Below are 26,334 nucleotides of genomic sequence, written 5' to 3'. Positions count from 1 at the left end.
CTAAATATCATACTATTTGGATTGGGGTGGCTTTATTATATTTTAGTGCCTATGAAACAAGTCCCCTCACTAGCTTTTTTTTTTTTTTATAAAATTCTTGCTGATTTCAAGTGGCATCCTTCTATATAAATTGAAATTATTTTACCCAATTCCAAAAAGGTGTTCTATTTATATTTCACTTAATGTATGTGTATAAATTTTGAAGAGCTGACTTTTTTAAATAATATTCAAAATTCTCAACTATGAACACAGTTTTTCTTTCTATTAATTCAGATCTAATTTTATAGCTTCGGTGAGATTTTAGTTTTCTTCATATATGTCTTATACATTTTGGTAATTTTATTCTAAAAATATTTATAGCTTTTGTCACTATTACTCCATTTTTTATTTCTAAACTATTATATTTTTCATTGAAAAAAGATTGATTTTGTAGCCAACTCACTTATCAATTATTTTTTAATTCTAGGAGGTGTGCAGGTCTTAAGTAGTCTCTTGGGCTTTATAGACATGTAAAAATGTTATCAGAAATAATTTTAATCTCATTCCTCACTTATTTATTGATTTCATATTCTGTGCCAAGCATTTTTCTAGGTGCTTAGAGTCTATCAGTGAATGAATGGTCCAAGATTCTTGCTTTTGATGGAGCTTATATCCTAGCAGGGCAAACTACAAACAAAACAGGGAAAGCAGTGAGATTAGAGCAAAGTTATTGAGATGAGAGCATGCCTAGTTTGCTCCAGGAACATCAACGGGGCGAGAGAAGCTGCATGGAGTGAGGAATCGGGGTGGGGGTGGTAGGGAAGGGAGTCAGAGATACAATGAGGTAATCAGGTGTGAGTAGGGTAGATTGTGTCCAACCTATTAGACCACTGTAAGGAAGCTGCCTATTTGAGAGCGAGAGATTGAAAGAGAAAGAAGAGCGATATTAAGAGAGAGAAATAGGGAGCCACTGAAGTGCTGTTGTCTTTTGTTTTGTTTTTCTCTAGACATAAACTTGTTTTTTAAACTTTACTTACATGGTAAGAGTCCCTGAACAGAACTTGAGTTCAAACACAGAATGTTTACAAGCTTCAAGAAGTCATAATCAATATAAATGCACGATGCTTTTACCCAGAGATAAAAATGTAAGGCCCACCCCTTCTCTTCACGTCTTTCTCAGGTTGACTTGCCTATGCGTCTTCCCATATTTGACACTCACATCGGTGGTGAAACAGTTTGAGGAACAAAGAACTCTTTTGACACCCAGAGCACTCATTGCATGGGTAACTGTGGAAGGCCAATCAGCACACTTCAATCAGGGAGAGAAGCAGCCCAACTTACTGACCGTAAAGAGGAGGAGTGGGGCAGGCAGCTGTGTTCTACCCAACGCCTGCGGTGGCCACGGCAGTGTTTTGAGCAGATAGAGGGCATGATCCAACTTATGTCTTGTAAGAGTCACTCTGGTTGTTCTGTTGAAAAAAGAAGAAAAACTGCAGGGAGAGACCACAGAAAGAGATATTTGGATGCTCTTTAAGGAATCTGGGAGAGATCATGGTGTTTCTAAGCAAAGGCAATGGTGACGGTATGAGAAGTGGTAAAAATCTGGATATAATCTGATGGTGGAGCCAACAGGAATTCTTGTGGGATTGGATGCTGGATCTGAGAAAAAGGGAGGGGTCAGGGGTGAGTTCAGGGTTTGGGCTTGAGAACCTGGAAGGGTGGAATTTACTCCAGCTGAGATGGAGAAGGTTGTGGGGTGAGCTATTTGGATGGACAGGAGATACATAGTCAGAGAGTCTCAGTATTTAGAGAGTATTTTGAAAAAAGTGAGATCACCAAGAAGGGAATGTGGACAGAGCAGAGCAGAGGATCAAGAATGGGATTCTAGGGGACGACAATATTACAGTTTGAGGAGAGGAAGAGGAATCAGCAAAGGAGACTAAGAAGTAGATGCCATGTAATAGGAGAGAACTCAGGAAATAGTGAGCATGTGTCAGGAAGGTGGGAGCGATCAGCAATCTCCAGTGCTGCCCATGGTCATCACGGGTCAGTGTCCCTGGAAAAAAGACACTGAGACAGAGATTGCTGAGAAGGTGGTTTGTTGGGTGACAACCCCTGAGAAGTAGGGAGGGACTCAGAACTGGGTGGAGGAAGAAGATTGTCAGGAACGCAGTTGCAACAGAGGCCTGAGCCCCACCCGAAAGGAACTCTGGAGCAGATGGTGGCCATTCAGACCTGTCTCGGATTGAGGTAAAGGCAGCAGGCCTTGGTAGCCTGGATGTGTGCACCCCCCACAAAAGTAGGTGCGGTCCCTCGGAGGGAAATTCCTGGGGAGAGACTCAGCTGTGAGCTGTGAGCAGCCAACACTCCTGGCAGCTGCAGGAATGAGTGCCTTGACCTTGACTGGGGAACCCGGGTGTTATGCCACAGCAGCCACACGTGGGAAAGACGAAATTGACCACCGGCTTCAAAAGCACGGAGATCATTTGTGATCTTCATAGGAGCGTTTTGGGTAGAGTGGCAGAGCTGAAAGCCAGCTTGGAGTGTGGTAAGAGAAGATGGATGGAAAGAGATTGAAGGATTGCACATACATAACAGCCACTTTAGTGTATTTTGATGCAAAAAGAGCAAAGATATGCTGCGGTGTTAGAGGCGGAAGTGGGGGTCAAGAAAAGTGATGCTTTGTATGCTAATGGTCCTGATGCTAGAGGGGCAGAATGATCATAGTGGTGTAAGGGTGAGGTTTAGAACTGCTTGAGCAATATCCCTGAGGGCACCCTTACAGTGCTTTAAATTATTATTTCATTTTATTTCATGTTGCATTTGCAAGAAACTACAAAAATGTTGAATATTGATGGAGTTATGGACATATCTTGTGCTTGATTTTCAGAGAAAACTTAAGTTTCACTATTTGAGAATGATGTTTAAAAGCAGACTTCTGTAAATAATGAATCATTATCTAGTTTCTAGTATTATTTTTCTGAAGTATAATCATAATAGCTACTGAATTTTATCAAAGTCCTTTCCAACATCTGACCGTACGCTTTTACCGTACTTCCTTCTTGTCCCCCAAACACAGCTCTGTGTGGAGCGGGTAAGAACAAGGACAGAGCAGTGGCGCTTCCCAGGTGAGGTTTCCAGCCCTACCGCTTACTGTGTGTGATCACAGGGGGTTTTCCTTACCTTCTTAATGCCTTAGGTTCCTTATCTCCAAAATTCAATGCTAATTGTGATGGTGAAACCAAACATGGTGACAGCGAGAAAGGAATTGTGTTAATACATGTAAATCATTTAGCAGAGGAACTAGCGCAGAGTCTGTGCTTAATCCACACTGGCCTTCAATATTTTTATTATTCTTATGTTAAGAAATTTCCTGACATAGTATCTTTGGAATAGACCCTACCAGGTCATAGTGCATAATATCATTAGTTAACATTAAAACTGTTGCCTCCCAAGTAATAAATAAGGTTGATCTATAGTTTTTATCATTATTGCCATTGTTTCTTTTTTCAGAATTTTGCAGGGTTTAGTCCTAAGGTTGTGCTGGCTTAAGAGTTGCATGGCTGAGCCTTTTCATTTTTCTGTTCTTGTCAGAAGTTTCTAAACAGCACTGGGAAGATGTGTTCTTTAGAGATCAGATAGAACTCCACAAAGCCATCTGGTCCTGATGCTTTTTTTTAAAAGGAAATCTTTACTCACTTTTCCAACCCTTTTCTGGGTAAATAATCTGTTCCGATTTTCTCCTTCTTCCGAAGTACTTTTGGTAGTTTGTATTTGGGTTGGGAGATATCCATTTTTCCAGGTTTATTTACATGTTTATGTATTTATTTGCTATATATTTACAAATACTATTAACTTGTAATTCTTAAAAGTCCCTTTCATATATTGTTTAAACCTCCCATTCCATTTTGCTTTTTTAAATTCATTTTATTTTATTTTATTTATTATTTTGGGGGGGTAGGTAATCAGGTATTTATTTATATGAGGGTACTGGGGATTGAACCCAGGACCTCGTGCGTGCTAAGCACACACTCTACCACTGAGCTATATCCCGCCCCCTTCCATTGCATTTTGAATCATGAATATTTTACCTTATAAAATAAAATGTTTTCTTTTTTCCTTAACTAGCCTCATAAGGCACTTATTTATATATTAATCTTTTCAAAGAATCAGATCTTTGATATATTTATACTAAAATATACACTTTCTTCTTATATATTTTATTTATTTCAATTTTTTGCTTGAATAATTCTTTTCTTCACTCAGAATTTTTGGTTTGTTCTTGGTTCTTATTTCCTAAGAAGAGGCCTAATTTCCTTTATATTTTGTTTTCCCTCTTACAAAACAATGCCATTACAGTCTCTGAATTTTTCTCTGTATATTGATTTTGTTGTGCCTCCTGGGTTTTGATATAAAGTTTTCTTCTTTTCATTGTTTTTCAGATAGCCTGTAATTTCAGTTGCAACTGCCAGGTTTTTAAATTCCAAGCAGTCAATCATTGGGGGCACACTTTTTTTATTCATTATTTATAGTCATTATGATTTTGATCACAGTATGTAGTGTGTCAAATTTCTATGTTTGAATTTCTTAAGCTTTCTTATAGTCATAAATATAATCAATTTCTGAAAATGTTTTTTAGACATATGTATAAATGTATAATATACAGTCAAAGAACAGAGAGAAATATACATCACACATGATTTGTAAGTATGTATACAACGTGTGAATTAATTCCAGTATATGTAATATTAATGTTGCTACTTTGGCTTTCTTATTGTACACCTGGTATATCTTTATGCATCTTTTTTATTTTCAGTTTTCTCTATTACTTTGTCTTCAATTCTTTTCTGTCAACAAAATGGAGATAGGTTTTATTTTTAAAGCAAGTTTGGCAGCCATCGTCATTCACGTGTGGTATAAGAACAACTACATATGATTTATTCTTTTCACATCCTTTACATTTATTATTTATTGTTATTTCCAGGTTTTTCCCTTTATTTATTTTTTTCTGATCTGTTCTAGTTTCTAGACATCTCTTTATTCCCTTTGTTAGTCTCAACTGAAATACAATCACACAACGTGAGAGTTGTGAGTTAAGTTTTATTTGGGGCAAAATGAGGACTACAGCCTGGGAGGGGGCATTTCATATAGCTGAGAAAGTGGTCCAAAGAAGCAGGGGAAACTCAGTATTCTATATGATTTTACCGGAGGCGGGTACGTGGAGTCAAGCACACTTTTAGGCAGAGGAACCACAAGGAGCAGAGGTCACTATGAATGATTTTAGTGCTTTTCTAGAAATGAGGAGACGCAAGAAGGTGGGCTCATAGAATCTTCTCCTGAAAATATCTAACTATCTGAAGGCCTGTTCTGCCAGTTTTCCCAAGAGCACAGAGCGCCCCATTCCTGATCTCCACCCTAAACTCCTTTCAGGGTGTGTTGAAGGTCAGCAGCTGCAGCAGCTTGTGATTTCATCCAAGCAGAGGTAGATGGCAAGCGCCAGTTTTTAGTTGATATTAGTTTAGAATTTATGCTGTCATTTTTGATACCACCCCTAATCACCTCCCCTCTCTCAAAGCTCAGAATCACGATCCTTCTACTATTGTATTAAAATATCGGTTATTTCTCTGAGGCAAGATTCGTCAATCCACTGGCTCCTTGCTGCCTTCTTACCTCAGTAGAATAACAATTTAGAAATACTTTAACTTCTCCTCTCTGGCCTGTCACATATTCACAGAGGAGTTTGTTTTTTCCAGTTTTAAACATTTTCTCTTATAGAATATGATTTATCTTTCAGTAATCTTTCTTTGGTATGTATGCTATGTGTTCCAAGACTTTGGATAATTATGTATTCCTATCTCTACCTCTGTTTTTATTTACTCATTCTTTCTCCTCCTCCAGTCTTCTCCTGTCTTGAAATGTCTTGTTGGATTCATTTCTTATTTGATTAGAGTCCTTACTTCAGCATTTTCTTCAGTGGGGTGTAGGTGATACGTTCCTTGAATGCTTGCATATCTGCAAACACATTTCACACCAGCAGATCAATTATCATCTTGTTTGGACATCAGACATCTTCCATCAAAACTCCATCTTCTCTCTAATTTGGTGCTTTGGATGAGAAGTGCCATGCCAGTTTGAGTCCTTTTTTATCTTTGTAAATTATTGTTCTTTGTGTATGGAAGCTCTAAATGTTTTCTCTTTATCCCTGAGTTTTAAAAACAAAGAACATTGGTCAGACTTTGGCTTGGTGTGCACCTTTTCTGATACCAATCTTGCCTAGTATTGGGTGATGTGTTTAGGAGTCAGACTCCAGCCTTTCTTTAAGGCCATGCATTTTTAATGTATTAAATATTTTATTATAGCCCTTTCCCCACTATTATTATTTTGTTCCTCTGTAAGTACAATGTTAATGAATGAACAATAGGTACTTAATAGGGTGTCCTTAAACACAAACATACATAAAAGGAAGTTATATATTGATCGATTAATGAAAATGCTGTGGCCAGAGGCTCGCAGGAAACTGATACCATATTTCCCCAAGCAACAATTGTTCAGTGTTTGCTAACTCAGAGTTCCCAGCATTGTTTATAAAACAACTACCATGAATAATGAGACATTATCTGGTTCTATGAAATCTTTTTTTCATGCTGTAATGTAATTTTAAGTGTTATTAGTTTGTTTAAGTTGCCTGGTGCTTTCTCTCTCTGGCTGTTAGATCCCTTTTGAGTAGATTGCAAATTTCCTTTGCCCATTCAGTGGGGCTCCAGTTTAGCTACCAGAGTATCTTAGCATCAGTCCCCAAAGATGAGACAGGCACCTTGGTCTCTACTCTACAGATGAATAATCTGTAAGACTCAACTTTAAAAAGTGACTCAGCCTTCAGTTCCCATAAATCTGTTCTGAAATCAGAGAGGTCCACAGGTCTTTCTAGAGATGCTCTTTCCAGCCCCTGAACTTTGCAGGGGGAGGGTCCAAGATCTCTACAAGTCATACTCTTTCTAGTGCTGCCATGTTCTATTCCTCAACCCAGGATCCTCTCCACTGGATTCCAGGCTGTCATCTGACCTAGGGAGCAGAATTTTCTGTCTTGATTTTTGCATTTCCCACCACGCATTACCCTGACCAAGGCTTTGTGTGTCTACTGATTCCAAATTCATAGAGGTGGTTGGCAGGGGAAGTTGAGAAGGGGGTGCAAATATGCGATAAAGGAGCCATCTTTCTAGAATTGGATTCTGCAATATATTATACATCAGTGAATGCCACCAGATTCAATGAACACTGCCTTTCTCTAAAAATAAGTTACTTGGAAGTCTTGAACTTAACCTAAGTGCAACCACATCCTCTGTACACTGGTTATCACGGAAGAGGTTCCTCTCTCAGTGGCTGTTGTCTCTAACACTGATGCTCATTTTGCATAGGCAGCTTGGTTCATCACTTTTTAATTTATTGGCAAGTTTCTTACATCACAGGGAAGCAGATGAACTCTGAAATTATGAGCACTGAAGGGAAAGAATTTCCACAAGTGCCATATGTTTTACCAGCACTGCTTCAGATGAGGCTTACCCATGAGGTTTTGATTTTGCACATGTGATAACAATTCTATTATTTTCAGAATGAGGAAAATGAGGAAACATTTTCTGGTCCACTAATTCTTAATAGCACACCCCAAATCAGTATCCTCTCCTGCTACACATACATTGTATTCAGGGTGGCTAATTTCAAATAGTTCCCACTAACAGTTTTTACAACCATTTGGGTATAAATTTCCCCTTCTTATAAGGATACCAGCCATATTGGACTAGGGTCCACCCTAATGACCTCAATTTAACCTGATTACCTCTGTAAAGATCTTATCTCCAAACAGTCATATTCTGAGGTACCAGGGGTTAAGGCTTCAACATGGAAATTTGAGGGTGGGGAGAGACCCAACTCAACTCATAACAATTGCAAATTGAGACCACTGGAGGGAATGACTAAAAGAGCGATTCATATAGGCCTCCCTGAGGAGATGACATCAAAGCAAGCTCTGAAGGAAGAAATTAACTCAGCTTTGGAAAGAGAAGAGCATTTTAGGGAGAAGGGAGAACATATGTGAAGGAGACAGGAGTCAGGAAAGACGTTGGCGTGTTCAAGAAACTTTGCAAACAGGCAGGCAGGCTGGACCAGAGAGAGGGCAAGGAGAACGTGGCCAAGGTGAGATTCTAGTGTCAGCTGGGGCCAAACCATTCTGAATTTCTGAGGCCATGATGAGATGTTTACATTTTATTCAAAATGCATCAGGATCTTAAACGCCAAGACTCCAGCACTGCTCACCAGACTACCCAGTCCTCCTTCTGCTCTTAGCTTGGGGCCACAGTGCTGTCTTAGTTCCTTGTGCTCCAGCAGCACAGCCCCGCACACTTCATTACCATCACCTGCTCACGTTGCTTTACGTTCTGACTCGATTTTCATCTGTGAGGACACAATGGACCTTATCCATCTCATTCTCAATTGTATCTCTACGCCTGTGTGTTGCCCTGAAGGAAATATCTAGATTTGTACTAATTAAATTAAAAAGCACTTTCTAGACCTGACTGTGGGGTTATCGATCCTTTTCCTTCTTAATCTTCCATTTCCCAAACCATTGAATTAAAATGTCTGTAGTGGCCAAGAGTTTAAATTCTGGATTCAGATAATTAGGTTCACACCCCAGCTCTGCCACTTATTAAGTATGAGATGTCCTCGAGCTCCTCCACCTCTCTGGGAGTCACTTGGCTCATCAGTGAGAAGGGGATGCTCATAGGACCTAACTCACAAGATTGTTGAGGAGATTAGATCAATCAATACACACAAATCACATAGATGGTGTCTTGACATAGTTAAGGGCTAGCAATCATCATCATTATTAAGGTCATTGTTATTGGAAGTTGAGTAGATTTGTCTAAACCAAGTTGTGTTCATAAATGACCAAGATAGAGTGACTTAATGATAACAGCTTTTAATTGTACAGACAATTGGTACATGAAACCCTCTCCACACACACTCCCCGCCATCACATTCCCCAGAGACCCTCTTTCCTCCTTGTAGGAGAGCTGTGCATCTCAAGGTCCCCGTGGACTCCTTGCCAATATGTGTGCATCTGCTCTGTGGAATCTGTGCTCTCGGGGGCAGGCAGAAGGTTCTTGTCCCTGTAACTGCTGTGGGTTATTGCTTCACAATTTACCAGTGGAATTTATCAGTGGAAATGTATCTTTTGGAAATATAACTTCTATCCTGTTTTTTGAAATAAATATTGAATGTGAATGTGTGAAGTTTAAGAACTGAAAGTTATAAAACAAAACAAAGCTTTGTCCTGATGGTCCATATATTCAGTAAACACGTACTGAAGGCAGAGTGAATGATGGACTTGAGCTCAGGGCTTTAACGCGACCATCACTGAGTAGCTGTCAGTCTCTATCTATAATATCTATATTTATTTATTATCTACTTGCGTATCTATTGATCTGTCTACATTTACCTATCCATCTATCTATCCGCTGCCTCATTCACTAAATGATTCAGATGAATGAATAATTATCTATTTAGCCTTAAAATCTTCTGGTGAAGAAAGTACTATTATTATCCATTTCATATATGTGAAAACAAAAACCATCTGGAAATTAACTTTCATATTTCACTTCTCATTAAAATATTTATAAAATCTAGAGCCAGACATTGCCTAATTTTGATAAATTTCTTTGTTAAAGTCTTCATGTTTATTTCTGAGCTTCTGTCCAAAACGCACACCCTAAAACAGCCAAAATATGATTCGTGATGGAGGTTTGCCTATTTGGCTGGTCTAGACATCCCATATCTCATTTTCAACCCTCGTGTGACTTGACAGGTTTGAATAATAGGAGGCTACGTCCAAAAAGATGGAAATTATATTGCAGACAGTGTCTCCCATTCTCACTTTCCTAAAATCCTTATGATTACAGATATTATTTTGGAGCCCTGGACACAGGTCCAGCTGGGAATAAATGCTAAAGCTGTAAATGAAAACTGAAGGGTGTGTGTTTGAAAGAAGGGCCCCAAAGAGGGACCACAGACTCCAATTTGTGCACCTGGCACTACTTATGGAATTGCATTTCCAGTTTTCATCTTTATGCCTTGAAATAGCCCTGTTCCTATCAATTGTGTCTCTTACACAGACCGTGCAATGGAACATCAAGCCCGCCTCTGCCTTTTTACTTGACTGAGGTAGTGACTCAAGGCTGTACCTGGAGGACCTTCTGTGGGTCAGGTTAGGCTTTTTGTTAGCATAATATGAAACGTGATCTTGCGGGCTCCACTACGTAAAGCCAACGACCACCCATTTGCCAATCTGGCGAAAAGCTAGCCAAGAATGACCAAGATTGCATGCGTCAAAGTGCTTTCTGAAACATGTTGAATCGTGTGTAGTTGGGGCTTTAAAAGATGCTTTTAAAACCACAGCTTCAGAAAGGCACAGGTTCTGTTTCCACTCAGCCACTCCTGCTCTGAAGTCGTCCCTTTGTTAAGCTTTCTTTGGTTAAATCCTTTGAGTATGACTTTCCATATGACTTTCCACTGGGACACTGATGAATGTGGAGGTCAAGTCTGCATGGGTGCACGATGACCATGACAGAGTGGACAATGAGGCCTCATCCTTTTTCCCTCCACTTCTCGTGTAAGTTATTGCAGGACTAGGTGACTGCATGCTTAGATCACCAGGCTGGAGGTCAAGGATGTCCTCTTAAGAGGGTGAGAGAGAGCACTGCTTTTTAGTGATATCATCAACACAGTAGAGAATGATCCCCAGAGGACTGAGATTGTCCAGTCTCCACCCTGCCTGACAATTTGCAAAGAAAATGGACTCCTTGGACCAAGTAAACCCCAGAGTCTTGGATATGTCATGGAGCCAGTGACCTCACAGAGAAGAAAATTAAGGGCCTCTCCTGATAGAAGAAATCAAATGTCAAATACTTATCTCTAACAGTAAAACCCACATCACTTAATGACCTTGAATTTCCCTCCCTTCCTTCCTTTAATAAGTTTTTATTGATCTCCTTCAATTCAGCAGGAACTCTGCTGAGAAGAACAGATAAAATAGTACAACACATTCCCTGCACTCAGGAAGAGAAGGAGTTTTATATCTTTTAATACCGTATCTATAGTTAAGCACTTTACATGCTGTGAAAACCTGAGCTTTCCCAATGAGCCAGCGCTGTCTGATTTTCACATGAGGCCAATGGTGCGTGACTGAAGAACTAGCAACGTGCTGAGAACCACCGGGAAGGGTGCCCAGGGGAAGATTATTCTACCTGGGAAGACCAGGAAATACTGGTTGGAAAATACAAGAATTGAGTCAACCTACAGAGGTCCTTTTACCACATCGGGGAGATTAGCCATGTTCACAGGGTTGGGGTCTTGGTAGTTGCTCAGTTTGTAAGGTTAATGGATTCACTCAAAGGGCAACAACCTAAAACCCTGAGGGGTTAACATGCCCAGGGCTCTGCAGAAGGCCTGGTGATGACTGATGATGGACCTTCCTTGTCTGTGTGAGTTGTGATGGATACTTGTTAGTAAGATCATAAACCATACGATCAAGGACCTTATGATCCTCTGAAGAAAGCCAGTATAGGAAGTAAAAGTATGATTATAGCCAATCACAGTCTCATCAGGCAACATAAATTGGAGACTGTTTTCACACGTGCAGCTCATGACAATTCTTATGATTGGGGATCTGTCCATGCTTTATTGCCTATAAATCCTCAATAGTATACTAGTTGGCAGCATAAAACCACCATTTGGAAACCCCAGTAAGTTAAAAAACAATAGCCTTGCAGACCCTGCCAATTCTAATTTCTCTAACGTTTAGGGTCATTAAGTAGCTGAAAGATATCACTGTGAAGTCATTATACTTCCCGCATTTGGACCTAGATGGCAAGTGTTTTGGCCATTGTGGATCCACTCTTCAAAAAAACCTGAGAGCCAGCTGCATATTGAAGGGCATGGGTGATTAAGTTGTCATAGTAACAGAGTATGAAATGGACACGTGAACATACTACCTTCATCTTATCTTCCTCGTTGATTCAGAAGCTTGTATTTCCTTAACAAGTATTTGTTAACTGCCTCTTTGGACTGGATTCTCTATTAGGGCCTGGGAGTGCAGTGTAAGCAAATCAGACATGGACCTTGCTCACTTGTCAGGGCAACAAGTAATGCATATATTATATATTTACAGAAACACAGACTTATGAACTATGTCAAATGCTATAAAGAAATGAACAGGGTGCTTTGAGAATGTATAAGAAAGGGACCCACCTGAGATTTTGGGGGCTGCCAATTAGTGTCATGGAAAAACTGCAAGTCTAGTGCTGTCATTTCAATTTCTCAGGAGAAGCCTGATGTGCAGGTTTTTATATAAAATTTTATATAAAATTACCAAATTAAGATTTCAAGGAAGTTTAAGATATCTGAAGTCAACAAAAACTGGTCAGAGTCCACGTGACCTCTCTGTTCCCTTTTTATGATCTTTGCCTTAAAATCTAGGATAATGTCATCCTAAAATGGAAAAGCTCAGACTAGGAGAAGACACCAAGTATCTGGGTCAAGTTCAGAATCAGACAAGAGAATTCAGAAACTTTGGAAAAACAGACTGAGGACAAGGCTTTGGCATCATTTTAGGTTCACAACTTTCTGAGTTATTTTTACAGTAAGTTTTTTCTCAAGGAGGGGCAGAGTGACAGTTGTTCCATTCTTGGGCTTTGGGGTCAAACAGACCTGAATCTCAGGTGAGTTTCTAAAGCTCTCTGATCTTTAATTCTTTGGTCTTAAAATGACCATAAATCTATCTCATGGGGTTATTCAGAGGATTAAATGAGATCATTTATTTCAAGCACCTATCACAACACTTGAAACATCGTAAGAACTCAATAAATGGTAACCAACGACACAGCTATCGTTGCAATTCATTAATGACGGTTGATGATTCCAAAGAGTCAGGTAACTTACCCAACGTAACAATTAATAAATGAAGAAGATGTTTTTGGGCTCTCATCTTTTTGCTTCTTAAGTCAGTTTGCCTCTAACTGACTCACTGTTCAGGATACTCAAGCCTGTGTGGTGATCTGGGTGAGCATCAGGGAACATCACAGGGACCTGGTGCAGACAGTCTCCAAGATCCCTTGCTCTCTATGGCCTTCACACTCACCCACGGGCAGTTCTAATGAGTGGCATGATTCTTGCATTTTGTGTGAGCTACTTTTGCAGGCAGTAATTGCATTGTCACTATATTAGTTCACATTCCATGTCCTAATGAGGTGATACACTCCCTGAGGATGGGGGTCAGCTTGTACATGTGGTATCCTCCTTCCCTCACAGCACCTACTAAAGCTGCCCATTGGTATACAGACCTCACTTCCACAATTCCAAACTTCCAAAAGCTCTGAAAACTGTATTTTTTAAAACTCATTTGACAGCAAAACCAAAACCGACCTTAACTAATTAGTATTAAGGGGGAAAACTTGACGTGAATTACTGGGAACCTGTATGTATTCTCCCTTGATCCCCAGGTGTAACAGTCATATGTTCATGTGCAGAAACACTGATAAATCTGATTAGTGGGCTCCATCAGAACTTGCCAGCAGTAGTTAGATGATCGTGTCTACACTGTATACACCACCAGTTGAGAGGGGTTGTCTACTGTGAAGCTGATAAAGCTTAGACTTTGGGGCTTTTGTACCTGATTATGTATTTAAAATTCTGTAATCTTTTACTTAGAGAAGCGCCCCAAACTGTGTATGCTGCAGGGCTCGCTAGGGGTCAGCCCTTGTACACCACCTTAACTTTGTAAAATTTGAAAAGTTTTCAATCCAAAGCACATCTTCCCTCAAGGGTTAGGGGTTTATGCAATTTGGGGGTGAAGAAGAAGGCAGGAAGGAAGGAAGGAAGGAAGAAGGGAAGGAAGGAAATGAGATCAATAGATCATTTTGGGTGAGAAAATGCCGTAACAAACAGGCTTTGACATTCAGTGGCTGAAGGCTCAACATAACACAAAACAACACACACGATAAGGAGTTCCTGTTACACTCAGGTAAGTGTCCAGGGTCGGGGTTCCAAGTTAAGGGCAGCTTCACTCCATCAGATCATTAAGGGATCCCGGTTACTGTCGTTGACCTGTGGCTTCTGGGGTTTCTCTCAGTTCTCAGAATAAGGAATGGGTTGTCCCCAGGCTCCCAAAGCCTGTATCTGGCCCTCTGCCACTCAGCTGGGCAAATCACCTCCACCCGGGGCCACCCAGCCTTGTCTCCACCCCAGCAGCCAGCTGCGCTGCCTGCTCACCTGACGGCTGGAAGCACCACAGCAGAGATGGTGTGCCCGCAGGTGGTGGGACCTCCCCAGGCCAGGGCAGCCTTTGTGGCAGGTGTCATGACCAGATTTAACTCCTGTCATGGTGAGGCTGTCTCTCTTCCGTGTGGGGAGTCAGCCTAGACTGATGTGAGCAGCAACCATGACCCATGATGAAAAGCAGCCTTAGTCACAAATTCAAGGTGAGCTCATTTTCCCTGCATCAAGGCATCCCCTCACCTTATTTCACTCAGCAGCACTGTACTCAGTCTGCGATCAACTCAGGCCTCAAGTAGCTGAGGGAATCCAAGCAGGTTTGGTAACACCCGCTTCACCTTCACTCTCTGGATCCAACCATGAACACGAGTGAAGAGCAGCGACTTGCCTTCAGAGTAACGCGCGCTGAAAGGACCTGTGACGGGAGATGGCGCCTAACGCAATAGACAAAGGTGATAAAACCGTTTTTAAGAATATTAATTAACTCTTTTACACTTTGAAAGATCAACTGATTGACATTTTTTGCTGTCACCATATTCATGTAGGATACAATCATTTCTTTTCCTGAAAAAAGAAAAAAGGGGATATCCTGGCAATTTTATGAGAAAATCCATGTTTTATTTATTTTTTTATTGTGATGAAATACACATAACATTAAAGTTATCACTGTAAGCACTTTTAAGTGCACAGCTCAGGGGCGTGAAGTCCATTCACACGGCTGTGTAACCATCCGTCTGCAGCACTTCAGTCATCTTTCCACATTAGACCTCTGTGCCCATTAAATGACAGCTCCCCCTTCTCCCTCCCCTACTCTCAGACTCTGGCACCTTCATTCTACCTTCCAGCTCTGTGAATTTGACTACTCCAGGTGCCTCACGTAAGTGGAATCCTACAGTCTGTGTCCTTTTGTGATCAGCTTGTTTTCAATTAGAATCACATTCTCAAGGCTCGTCCGTGCTGGCGCGCCTATCAGAATCGTTTTCTTTTCAGGTGGAATAATGTCCCATGATATGCACACGCCACATTTTGCTTATCCATTTACCTGTCCATGGACACCTGGGTTGCTTCACCTTTTGGCTATTGTGAATAATGCTGCTATGAACATGGGTGTACAAATGGATCGGATTCTCTGCTTTAATTCTTTGGGTATATATCCATAGGTGGAACTGCTGGATCCTATGGTAAATCTGCCTTTAATTTTTGAGGAATTTCTGTATCGTTTTCCATAGCAGCTGCTCCATTTTGCACCCCCACCGAAAGTGCACGAGGTTTCCAACTTCACACCGTGCCAAAACGTGCTGTCTTCTGAGATTTTAGTAAAAGGCGTTCTAAGGGGTGTGAATGAAGTGGCATCTCGCTGTGGTTTTGATTTGTGTTTCCCTAGTGATTAGTGATGTTGAACAAAATATGAACAGAGTGGACACAGAGGGGAAAGGGGGTTTCTCTGCACTCAGAGTTGGATAAGACCAGGTTCGAATCCCAGCTCTGCCACTTCTCTTGCGGTGACTCAGCTTATTTGAGGATCATTTTCCTCGTTTATGAAATAGAGAAAAAAAAGGAATAGTTTGAAGAAAAACTGATAATTCATCATACCCTTCCTCCATGATGGATTTTTAACCAGTAGAGAAAAAAAACATGTCTTGTGATGATAAAATACGATAGTTCTGATTTACTAGTTGAGCAACTCCATTAACAAAGAATTCCTGTAGACCGTGTAAGAACTCTGTCTCAGCATGCTTTGGGAGTGGGCAGGGGAAATTGTTCAAAACTGTTCCCTCCCAGCAAACTCAAACCCTTTCAACTTCTATGGAATAGAAGGAAGACAATAATGAGTACCCCAGCCTCAGTAATTATCTTTCCTCTGAAGATTAAATAAGACAAAATAACGCAATACTAAGAAGATGATCGCCAGTGCTGTTGGAACAGTTACTTCACTGTTCCAGGCACCATGCTAAGTGCTTTGCATACTTTCAGCAACTCTCTTAACATTGCCTTCTCACCACTCCCCTTTTACAGAGAACCAAGCCTAGAGGGATTAAATAATTTACACAGGTCAGTTTGCTGGCATGGGATCTCACGCAGGTATCAGTTCACAGGTGTTAACTGACAAAGACAATCTTTAGAGCCCTAATCCCTCAAGAAGGAAAGGAGCTAGCACAGGGCCTGACGCCAGAAGGACACACACTAAACATCTGTGGAAGTGATGGCATCTATTCAGAAATCACTGGCTGTTTGTTTTTCGTACTGTGTTTAAACATGTACTAAGGTATAATCCACAGCTACACAGTGTGCCGCCTGCAAGGGTGGAGTAACTATTACACACCCCTGAACCAACAGGGCTGACTTATGTGCAGCACCTGGTGTATACGAGATTTCTTGATGAATGCTTTCCAGTCGTTAGTAAAAAAGAAAAGTTTTGGAGTGGAAGAAAAGGATAAATTTAATCAATTAAAGGTGTGTGTGCATGTGTTTCCTTAGAGGTTCAGGGTGGAGTCATGAGAAGATGGAGGTGGGCAGGGGGTTGGCATTCATTAGGAAGCCTCCAGTGATGGATGCTGTGTGCATATTTTTTCCCAGTGGTTTTTGTTTTTTTGTTTTTAGAAAGTAAGAAGTGTAACAATAACTGGACCCCACTTGTCACCTAGTCATCCACATATATTAACTGGGCACCTTCTATGTGCCAGATGCTTGGGAATCTAACAATGCACACAAAAAGAATGTACACGAAGAAAGCGCCCCCGCCCCCGCCTTCTCACAGGGCATCCAGAGAGATTAAATCCAAGCACAGTGATAATAAACCATAAGCCTTCTTATGAGGGAGGCACAATGTGTTTGAAGATCACCTTTACAAACTTAAGGGATGAAAGGAAATCTCCCCAGAAAGGTGACATCGCGGCTGAGGTCTAACAGGTGAGTGGGGGGGGGGGCATTCCAGGCAGAGGCCGCAACATGCACCAAGGCTTACAGCGCAGATGTTAATTATTAGTGGCACTGCTGCTCCCTCGTGCAGTGTCTTGGGCTAGAGAACCAGTGAGATCCAGGTTCAGATCCTGGTTCTCTCACCTCTAGTTGTGTAGCCGTGGGTGAGTCACCTGATCTTCCTGGTCTCTGCCTTGTTCCCTGAATCACAAGGACCCTCACACACACGTTGTAGTAACGTTCCGGGAAGATGGGCTGATAAAAGCATGAAGCTAGCCCTGGACCTGGCGTTTAAAAGTGCTACAACACACCTCTCTTTCTATTCTTTTCAAAGAGTTTAACGTTTTCCATCTTATGGATGCCAAAGTCTTCCTGGACACTCGACAACTTTCATCAATTAACATTTGCCGAGAGTGTGAGACACTGATCAAATATCCTCCATGATCACATGAGAACAACCAACTGGCGAGCCATGCCGTGAATTCCTCCCGAGCCCTCATATGGCGGAGCACAATGTTATTTCTAGTAAAAACTCATACAATGAATTTGCAAGATGGTTAAAAGATGTTAAAATCACTAAGTAGCCATGCACTGCAGTTTCAGGCTTTTAACTCCAAGTCTGCCCAATACCCAAACCTCAGCTGACTTTTGAACTTTTCTTGAAAATGCATTGTCTACAGCAAGAATAAAAATAACTCTATTTTTTAAAAAATTTAATTGAAGTGTAGTTGATTTACAATGTTAGTTTCAGGTGTACAGCAGTGATTCAGTTGGAAAAAATAACTTTAAAGTTAATTTTTGGTTCAACACTTCAGGAGGCTGGCCAGACCCCACCCAGCCGGTGCAGGGATCTAGGCTTTTCCTCAGTTCCCTTTAGGTCGGTGAGTAAATTGTAGTGTGCTGGACACAAAATCAGTATCTGTCATGCACTCTTAGGCAAATGATAATTTTCCACTGAAAACTATTTCCTTAGCGATGGTAAATCTTCAACGACTGTTGACAGATTCAATTTTTGCAAAGCACCAAAAAGTCTAGAACTCACGAGGAGGTATAATTCAGCTTAATAGATATCACTGGGCACTTACTGCCTGTCATTTGCTTTTTTGCTCTCAAATTCACCCTCTCCCACCAAATATGACCTCCATGTTTGATTCCCTGAGTCCAGTTCAGCCAGTGCGAAGCTTGCTAGGAGACAGGAGAGTAGCAAGTATGGAGTGGACATTTTTGATGCTCCATTAAGATCCCCGGGGGTCTTTTAAGTTTGAGGTGCTCATCTTCCAGCTCCTGAGTAGGCTGTTGCTGAAGGCTCGTATTTACCATCTTCTCTGAGGAATCTCCCTTTAGCGGCTGGAGTCACCTCTCCTGGAAGTGCCCTGGAGTCACACAACCCTCTGGAATCCGATCTCTGACTTGTGTGGCGTGTACAAAAGCCCATCTCTGTGCCTCAATGCAGGACAAACAGTAGGATGCAATTTGTAGCCCATAGTTTCCTGCAGGGTCTGGCTAGACCTCACCTGGAACTCTATCCCTGCTTAAATCCCTCCCTTTCCCATCTCACTTCCCTGGCTATGCACATTTCTCCTGGGAGGCTCTCCTAACCGATGACTTACACGCAATTCCGTACCAGGCTCCGCCTCCAGTGAACCCTTCCAGCTCTGCTTCAGGTGAGCCCCACGCAGTGATCTGGTGTCTCCACTGTCCCAGCTCTTGCCCTAGTCTCTCGCACTGGTTCCATCTCCTTCTGGTCATTTCAGATCCTACAAAGTGACTCTGTTCATGCCACTGTCAGCTACCTTCCGGCGGTCCGTCTTTGCCAGGCAGCTTCGTCTATTCAGCTGTTTGGCTGAATCCTGGGGAGGCTCCTCTTGCTGGCTCCCGGGGCAGTGCCGGCTCCCAGGGCAGTGCCAGCTAAGGGCTTATGTTCATCGCCTCCTTTGGTTCCTGAGCCCTCGGAGTGGAAGCAGCTTCCTGTAGTCATCAGTCTCCAGTCGCCTCACCTGCCCCTGGTTTCTGCCTTTTCTTTAATTAGTTCTCTGCATTAGGTTATCCTTCTGTTGAGCTACCTGTAGGATGCTTGACAGAGAATCAGTATCTGGCATGCACTCTTAGGCAAAGTTCGGTGAATTTCCCTCCTTCCCAGACCCCGCATTTCTTTAATTTTTCTGTAGTTCCCAACCTCCCCTAACCCCAGTGCGACATCAATTATAGAGAGCATTCCTAAGCATAGCCCGCTCTGAGGCTCTGTCACAGGCAAGGCAGACTGTGAGCCCCATGTCGCCATGGCCCCTAAATCGTGCTGATTGTAAGCCTGCCCATCCCCCTCCTACGCTGTAAAGCACGTTCATAATACAAAAGGAGGAATTCAAATTCATAAGGGAAATGCTCGCTCTAAGGCTTTGTGTTTTAATAGCACTAAATGACCCCAACACCTCCCGTAACTGGTGTCTGCACATCAGAGTGTCTTCTCACGTGAGCAGGTGTAAGCTGCACTGGCCCTTTCTTCTAGGAAGTTCTCTTTTTTGCTGAAGTCCAGCTGCACAGTTGGGGAAGGATGCAAGTTAAATCAAAGTCTTCCAGGAGCCCTGCTGTCTCCAGTTTCATATTTATAAATTTTCCGATGACTCCTGTTTCAGCAGGCTGACCATGCATAGAAACCAACTGAAGCAGAGCTGTCCAAGCACCACCCTCATGCTTGTTTTTACTTCCTCTATAGTAGTTAATATCTCAGCTGGGCATGTGGTCCCTTAGCTTATAATGTCAGGATTCCTCAGAGAAACAAAACCAATAGGGAATGATAGATAGAAAGATAGGTAGGTAGGTAGGTAGGTAGGTGATAGAAACATACAGATATATATAGAGAGAGATATTAGAAAGAGATTCATCATAAGATACTGGCTCATGGAATTATACTGAGTCCCATGATCTGCATCTGCAAACTGGAGACCCAGGAAAGCTGGTGGTGTAGTTTGAAGGCTTGGGAGCCAGACTAGTGATGGTGTGGATTCCAAACTGGTTCCAAAGACCTGCAGCATAGAGGGCAGGAGAAGATCAAAGCCTCGGCTTAACCAGCCGGGCAAAGAGAGAGAACGTATCTAATCTCCTGTCACCATTTTGCTCTATTCCGGTCCTCAGCGGACTGGATGCTAACCACGCACACTGGGAGGGGCCATCTGCTGTACTCAGCTCACCAGTCAAATGCTAACCTCTTCCTGAAACACCTTATCTGAAACACCTGGAAATAAATATTTAATTAGATATGCAGGCATCTGCGTGTCCCGGGCAACTTGATACATAAAATTAACCATCACACAGTTCAAGACTTTATTCCCCACCCCCGCTCTCCTGCAGCAAGTTTCTGGCCACTGGGAGGAGAAGCTGAAAAAAGGTAGCAGCCTCCTTGTTCCCTCCCCCAATCCGCTGGCCCACGTGGGTGGCAGCCTGATGACAGCTGAAGCAGCCGCCATGGACCCAGAAATGGAAGCGGTATTGAGATGGCAGAACAAGAAGATAAAAGGAACCCAGGTCCCCAGTGCCACGGAGCTGCTTTACCAACCCTATGCTGTTTATACTTAGACTTCTTAGGAGCTAAAAGTACACATCTCTCTAATGTAAACCATATTTGTTCCATTTGGTCATTTACTGCAGTCAGGACCTGTGTCTTTAAATAATACAGCAACAACTGTGTCTATTTATTCACAGCCAAGTACTTCGTATTCTCCTTAACTATAAGCACTGGCCCTTTCATTCAACATTCAGTGAAAACATATTCACTGAGCAGCAAACACATGCAAGGCACTGAACTATGTGCTCAAGAGACAAGAGTGCCGATGTTAGACTTCGTCTCCTGACCCTCCTACCATGCTGCCTGAGCTTTGGCCAAGCCATCAATCCCCAACACACTTTCATTTCTTTATACCTTAGTACATACTCTTCTATCAGCCTGAAATGCCTCCTTTCCCCTTTTTAGCCTGAAGAACTCCTACTCACCCTTCAAAACCCTGGGAAGGTCTAGGAAGATTTTCTCAATTCCAAGGATAGAGTTCTTCACCATTTGAGTTTCTACAGCCCTTACTAACATATAACTTTAGCACAGAATTTGCCAAGTTTGACAACTCTGCCAAAATACAAAGTCCTCAAAAGGGGGACTTTACCTCCATTCCATAGTCAATAAATATTGATTGAACTCTTGGCATGCAACCAAGCCCGGCACTGAACAGTGACTGAGCCAAAACAGACACGGTTCCTGCTCTCACGGGGCATACAGGGTTTAGTAGATGGAAGAGTAACCGAATTAGCTCACACCATGGAAAGTTCTAACAGTGACACATGCTGAAAGTAGACATGCTGGTTTCAATGAGGACTCATGACAGGGGAGTTAATCTGGTCAGAGAGCAAACACACAGAAGACTGCCCTGTGAGTCCAACGCCTGAGCTGAAACAGAAGGCTGTGATTCATCCTTGGTCCACAGCAGGTGCTTAGAGGAGTGCTTGGCATAGACCAGATGTCCCGCAAATGCTGACCGAAGGAAGTCACAGTAGGTGACTGACAATGTTTTAGATGATAATTACACTTACATCACACCGCACAGCTGACACCCTCGGCACATTTTACCTCATTTTATCTCACAACAATAAAATATGTTCTATGATTATGATTCTCATTTCATAGGTGGAGTTTAAGTAATTTTTCCAAGGCAATCCAGCCAGGAAGAGGCAAAGCCAAGATCTGAACCCAAGCATTCTGGATCCAGAGTCTCAGCAATTAGCTGTTGTGTTACTGGATAACAACACGTGTACCAGCTTTGTGCTAGCTGTTTCACTCGTATTATTTCACAACATACCTAGGAGAGATGGGTATTATGGTTTTTTCTCTCTTTGTAGATGCTGGAATTAGAACTAAAGGACAGAAGTAATTCCACCTAAAATAATAAGGTTATAAGCAGCAGAGGCAAGAACAGTCAAGCTTGGTCCCACAGACTCGTACCTGGATTCCTTCCACAGTTCCCACTGGTGCTAAGATGATGATGGAAGATGATGAGGATGACAAGAAGGCAGGGAAAGAGGAGGAGTGTCAGCCTCTGTTTAGATCTTCCACCCTTATCTTGGGATTTGGATGTGGGCTGTTAGAATAATGCAGGTGTTAGAGGCAATCAGTTCTTCATGAGCACCCTGGAGCCATCCTCATTTCTTTATGACTCTCTACCTTTCCCATGTCACTTTGCATTTGTGAAAAGCATCACAATCACTTGTAATACTGCCTGATTAGAAGCTCAGTCTGTTCCCCATGCAAATATGAAGCTGCCCATAGTATGAAAATGTTATAGAAAATTACTTGTATTCAATGGAATGTTTTAAAGAAAAATGACAAGTTGCATCTGCAGATTTTAAATCCAGGTTTTCTTTTTTTCCCAGATGGATGGAAATAATATTGAGCTATTGTTAAACACTCCAAAAGGTGTGTGAGTAGGGAAACAATCAAAGATGGGGAGGGGATGTTGGAATCTGTGCTGACTCAGCTACTGAACTGCAACAGGAAGGTTTCAAGACCTAAGCTGTCTCTGTAGATTCCATACCAATCATGTTAATTGGAAACTGGAAAGAGGAAATGGTCACAATCAACACATTTATCACCCAAAGGGCTGAGCAGTACATATATTTAATCCAGCCAAGGAATTGGAAAACAGAATTGATGCTTATAAAAATCAGGGGTGGGGAAGGGGGGCCCTCTAAACAACCTTCTGTAGCCAGATGGCTGGGAGTGCTTGAACATATTTTATTTGAAGCTATTAGAAATATGAAAAGGCGGCTTCCTCCCTGGCCCCTGGCTGAAGTATTGTAGCTTCTTTTTTATGGTCTTTATAAAAGAAGAGCAATAAAGAGACACAAACAGGGTAGTTAAGTTTAATGGCGGTAAAAATCAGACACCTGAATATACGTAATTTATTTTCCTAAAAAACTCACCCCATTGAGGCTGCTATTAATTAGCATGAAAATGTATTGCAGAGCCAGGATTGCATGAGGTTTATTATCTTGGCTACTTTATAAAAAGGAAAAACAAAGCAATCAGAAAAATCTTTGTCACTTCATCATAAAAGAAGGTGCGGGAAGTCATCCATTAGCTTGAGGGCTTCACCTGGAAAAATAATTATGTAAGATCCAGCTCCCCAGAATCCCACAAAGAGACTTCCTCCACCACGGGGGCAGCGCAAGGGAAGGAGGAACCCACACCAGTCGAAGACCTGCTACAGTCAGGGACAGCGATGTGTGCTTTACACATAGCAGACATTTGAGGTCACTTTCAGACGAGGAAACTGAAGTGCAGATAAATCTTATGTTCAACACTTATCAGTCTGTAGCCTGCAAAGAACCAATAACTTTATTTGGGGTTTTGGGAATTGCAATTTGGGAGACACCAATTAGGATAAAACTGTGAAGCCATTTGGTCCTGGACTTCTGTTTGCTGGGAGTGTTTTGATGACTGCTTCAATTTTATTATTGGTAATTCGCCTGTTCATACTTTGTATTTCTTCCTGGTTCAGTCTTGAAAGATTGTACATCTCTAGAAATTTGTCCATTTCTTCTAGGTTGTTCATTTTATAAGTGTATAATTGTTCGCAGAAATCTCTTATGATCCTTTGCATTTCTGTCGTGTCAGCTGTACCTTTTCCTTCTTCATTTCTGATTGTATTGATTTAGGCCCTCCCTCACTTTTTTTCTGGATGAGTCTGGCTAAAGGTTTATCAATTTTGTTTATGTTTTCAAAGAACCAGCTCTTAGTTTCATTGATCTTTTCAATTTTTTTAGCCCTATTTCATTTATTTCTGCTTTGATCTTTATGATTTCTTTCTTTTTACTAACTGGGACTTATATCTTCTTTTTCCAGTTCCTTTAGGTGTACAGTTAGGCGGTTTATTTGAGATTATTCTTGTTTCTTTCTTTTTTTCCTTTTTTAAGAAGAGGAGAAGCATTTATTCAGCTTTGTCAGGATGATATAATAGAAAAAACAGCTTCTGTTGTTGGAAAGAGAGGTTCAGACTGTTACTAGGCCTATGTTTGTACTGCTCATCCCACAATAGGCCAATAAATTGAGAGATGAATTGTTGGGGCAAGGAACAGCGACTTTATTGGGAAAGACAGCAGCTTGAGAAGATGGTGGACTAGTGTCCTAAAGATCCATCTTACCTGAGTTAGCATTCAGGCTTCTTTTATATTAAAAGGAATGGTAGGGGGAGAATAAAGTCAACTGGTTACTTACTAAGACTGGTTCCGGTCAGTCTCTGGAGAGGATGTGTTCATTTCTTCCCTCCTGCAGTCATTCACAGGTGGGCCTGTGAGCAAAACAAAAGTATTTTAGCTTAACGCTCATTACGTGGGAGCCAGGGTTCCTGGAGATGGGCCAGTGTGTGTAATTTAAGCGTATGGGCAACTTCCCTTTAGTGATTAACTTTTAGCAAAAGCAACAGAATACAATGGTTAAAAGAAACAGACCCACTATGGAGTCAGGTCTGTTCTCCCCTATTACAAGACTGCACATTTGTTGTTTATTTACTGTGTATCACTGAGCAAGTTACTTTAACTCCACACCCTTAGAGGGGTTCCGTATATGTCAAGTAAGTAATAAATCAACTTGGCTTTCTGTGAGGTTCGTATGAGACAACACAAGGGAAAGCGTTTGAAATCCTGCCAAGTCATTGTAAAGCTCCATTAATGTCAGTTCCTTTCCCTCAGATGCCATTTCCATTCATAACATAATAGTAACTACATACCGAAGCTTCTCTTTGCTTTACATACAGAATAAATTGGTTTTCTGTCTTGCTGTTTTACCTGGTATTCACCCCAAACTGGTGTGGCTGGCAGGACCGGGACCAGCATCCCCACTTGCACACCTTGGTGACCACGCTGAAGCGCGAGAGATGAAATGTCCTGTCTGAGGCCCCGCGGCAGGCGGGGATGTTCCCAGGACCCACGTCCTGAGGGGCCAGGTCCACTCACTTTCGTTGCCCCACCCTTGCTACGTTAACAAAGTCCACCCCGCCTTCCTCCGTTTGCACCGACACCTTGTACCTTTTCACTGCCCTGGTTTCCACTTGCGCAAATGGGAACTGGAAACTCAGCTTTGCAGAATTACTGTGCAGGGTTAAACAGACCGTGTATGCAGTGAGGCCAGCACTGTGTCAGGCCCAAGACAGGGCAGGACTAAACTTCTTACAACTTCGCATACTTGTAATTGTTCCGTGACCAATAAGTATTGGTGTTGCACTTACAGGGGTGTGAATATTCCACTTACAAGTATTCTTATTGCCTACATAGCTACATAGAGACACTCAGGATTGGGAGAATAATTTTTTAAAAACGGGCCTTTTGGCATACAAATGAAAAAATAATCACTCTGAAAAATTTCTCTGCTTCCTCAAATTGAGGAAATTTTAACAAACAACGCTGCAAGCTGACGGAATGCCATAATGCCCTCTGAGGAAGCATTTAGGGAGTAGAAGGGCAGCCATCTCTTGACAGGAAACTCTGATTTGCCAAATAGTATCTTCCTTCAGAAAACCAAATTTCTCTCCCAAACAGACAATGGAAATGTTTCCACAGTTAACCAGGTGCCGACATGCTGGCCAATGATTCAGAGAGTCAGCAAACACAGCTCACAGCTGGCCTGAAGACACTGGGAAAGCAATTTATGAGCCCCTGCTCAATTCTGAAGAGAGAGGATGCGAGTCCTAGTGTTACAGCCGTATTTCTTACTTGCTTTGTCCCTAGAAAAATCCTACCCTAGATTAAGAGGTTTTTTCTTTGATGCTTCCACATCTTGATCAGAGAAACATAAACCCCTTTGTGATTATTTCTGCCATCCAGTGGCTGCTGGAGCAGGCCATAAATATCAGTGCTCTTATGGGCTAACCCTTTATTGATGCTCACTAGTTCAAAGGACCCTGGAACTTGATCAGACATTTTAGACGAATGGTAATGCAACTTCTGATCAGACTGATTATTAAATAATCACTAGAGGTGGGTTACAAAGGGGAGATAAAAAAGAAGGTCAAAAGTGAGGAATGATGCATGTAACAGAAAGAGTGCATAACAAAGAGAGAAGAAGAGGACGGAGAAAGG

The 26,334-nt window shown here is 41.9% G+C and overlaps 2 long non-coding RNA genes across 2 annotated transcripts in view; one reads left to right on the top strand and one right to left on the bottom strand.

The window, feature by feature from the left end:
- Nucleotides 1–1,949: 1,949 nt before the first annotated feature.
- Nucleotides 1,950–17,847, top strand: LOC116659831. Its single transcript, XR_004315193.1, has 3 exons — nt 1,950–2,527; nt 3,059–3,107; nt 17,555–17,847. It is a non-coding gene; the product is annotated as an uncharacterized LOC116659831 (long non-coding RNA).
- Nucleotides 14,580–26,334, bottom strand: part of LOC116659830 — a 45,443-nt gene continuing 33,688 nt past the window's right edge. Inside the window, exons 3-5 of the long non-coding RNA XR_004315192.1 lie at nt 24,476–24,548; nt 22,205–22,340; nt 14,580–14,735 (exon numbers count right to left, since the gene is read on the bottom strand). This is a non-coding gene — a long non-coding RNA (uncharacterized LOC116659830). The remainder of the gene's footprint in view (nt 14,736–22,204; nt 22,341–24,475; nt 24,549–26,334) is intronic.

This window comes from Camelus ferus, chromosome 25 (genome assembly GCF_009834535.1).
Source record: "Camelus ferus isolate YT-003-E chromosome 25, BCGSAC_Cfer_1.0, whole genome shotgun sequence".
Taxonomy (NCBI): domain Eukaryota; kingdom Metazoa; phylum Chordata; class Mammalia; order Artiodactyla; family Camelidae; genus Camelus; species Camelus ferus.
The sequence above is the reverse complement of the archived record's forward strand: the minus strand, read 5'-3'. Positions and strand labels throughout refer to the sequence as shown.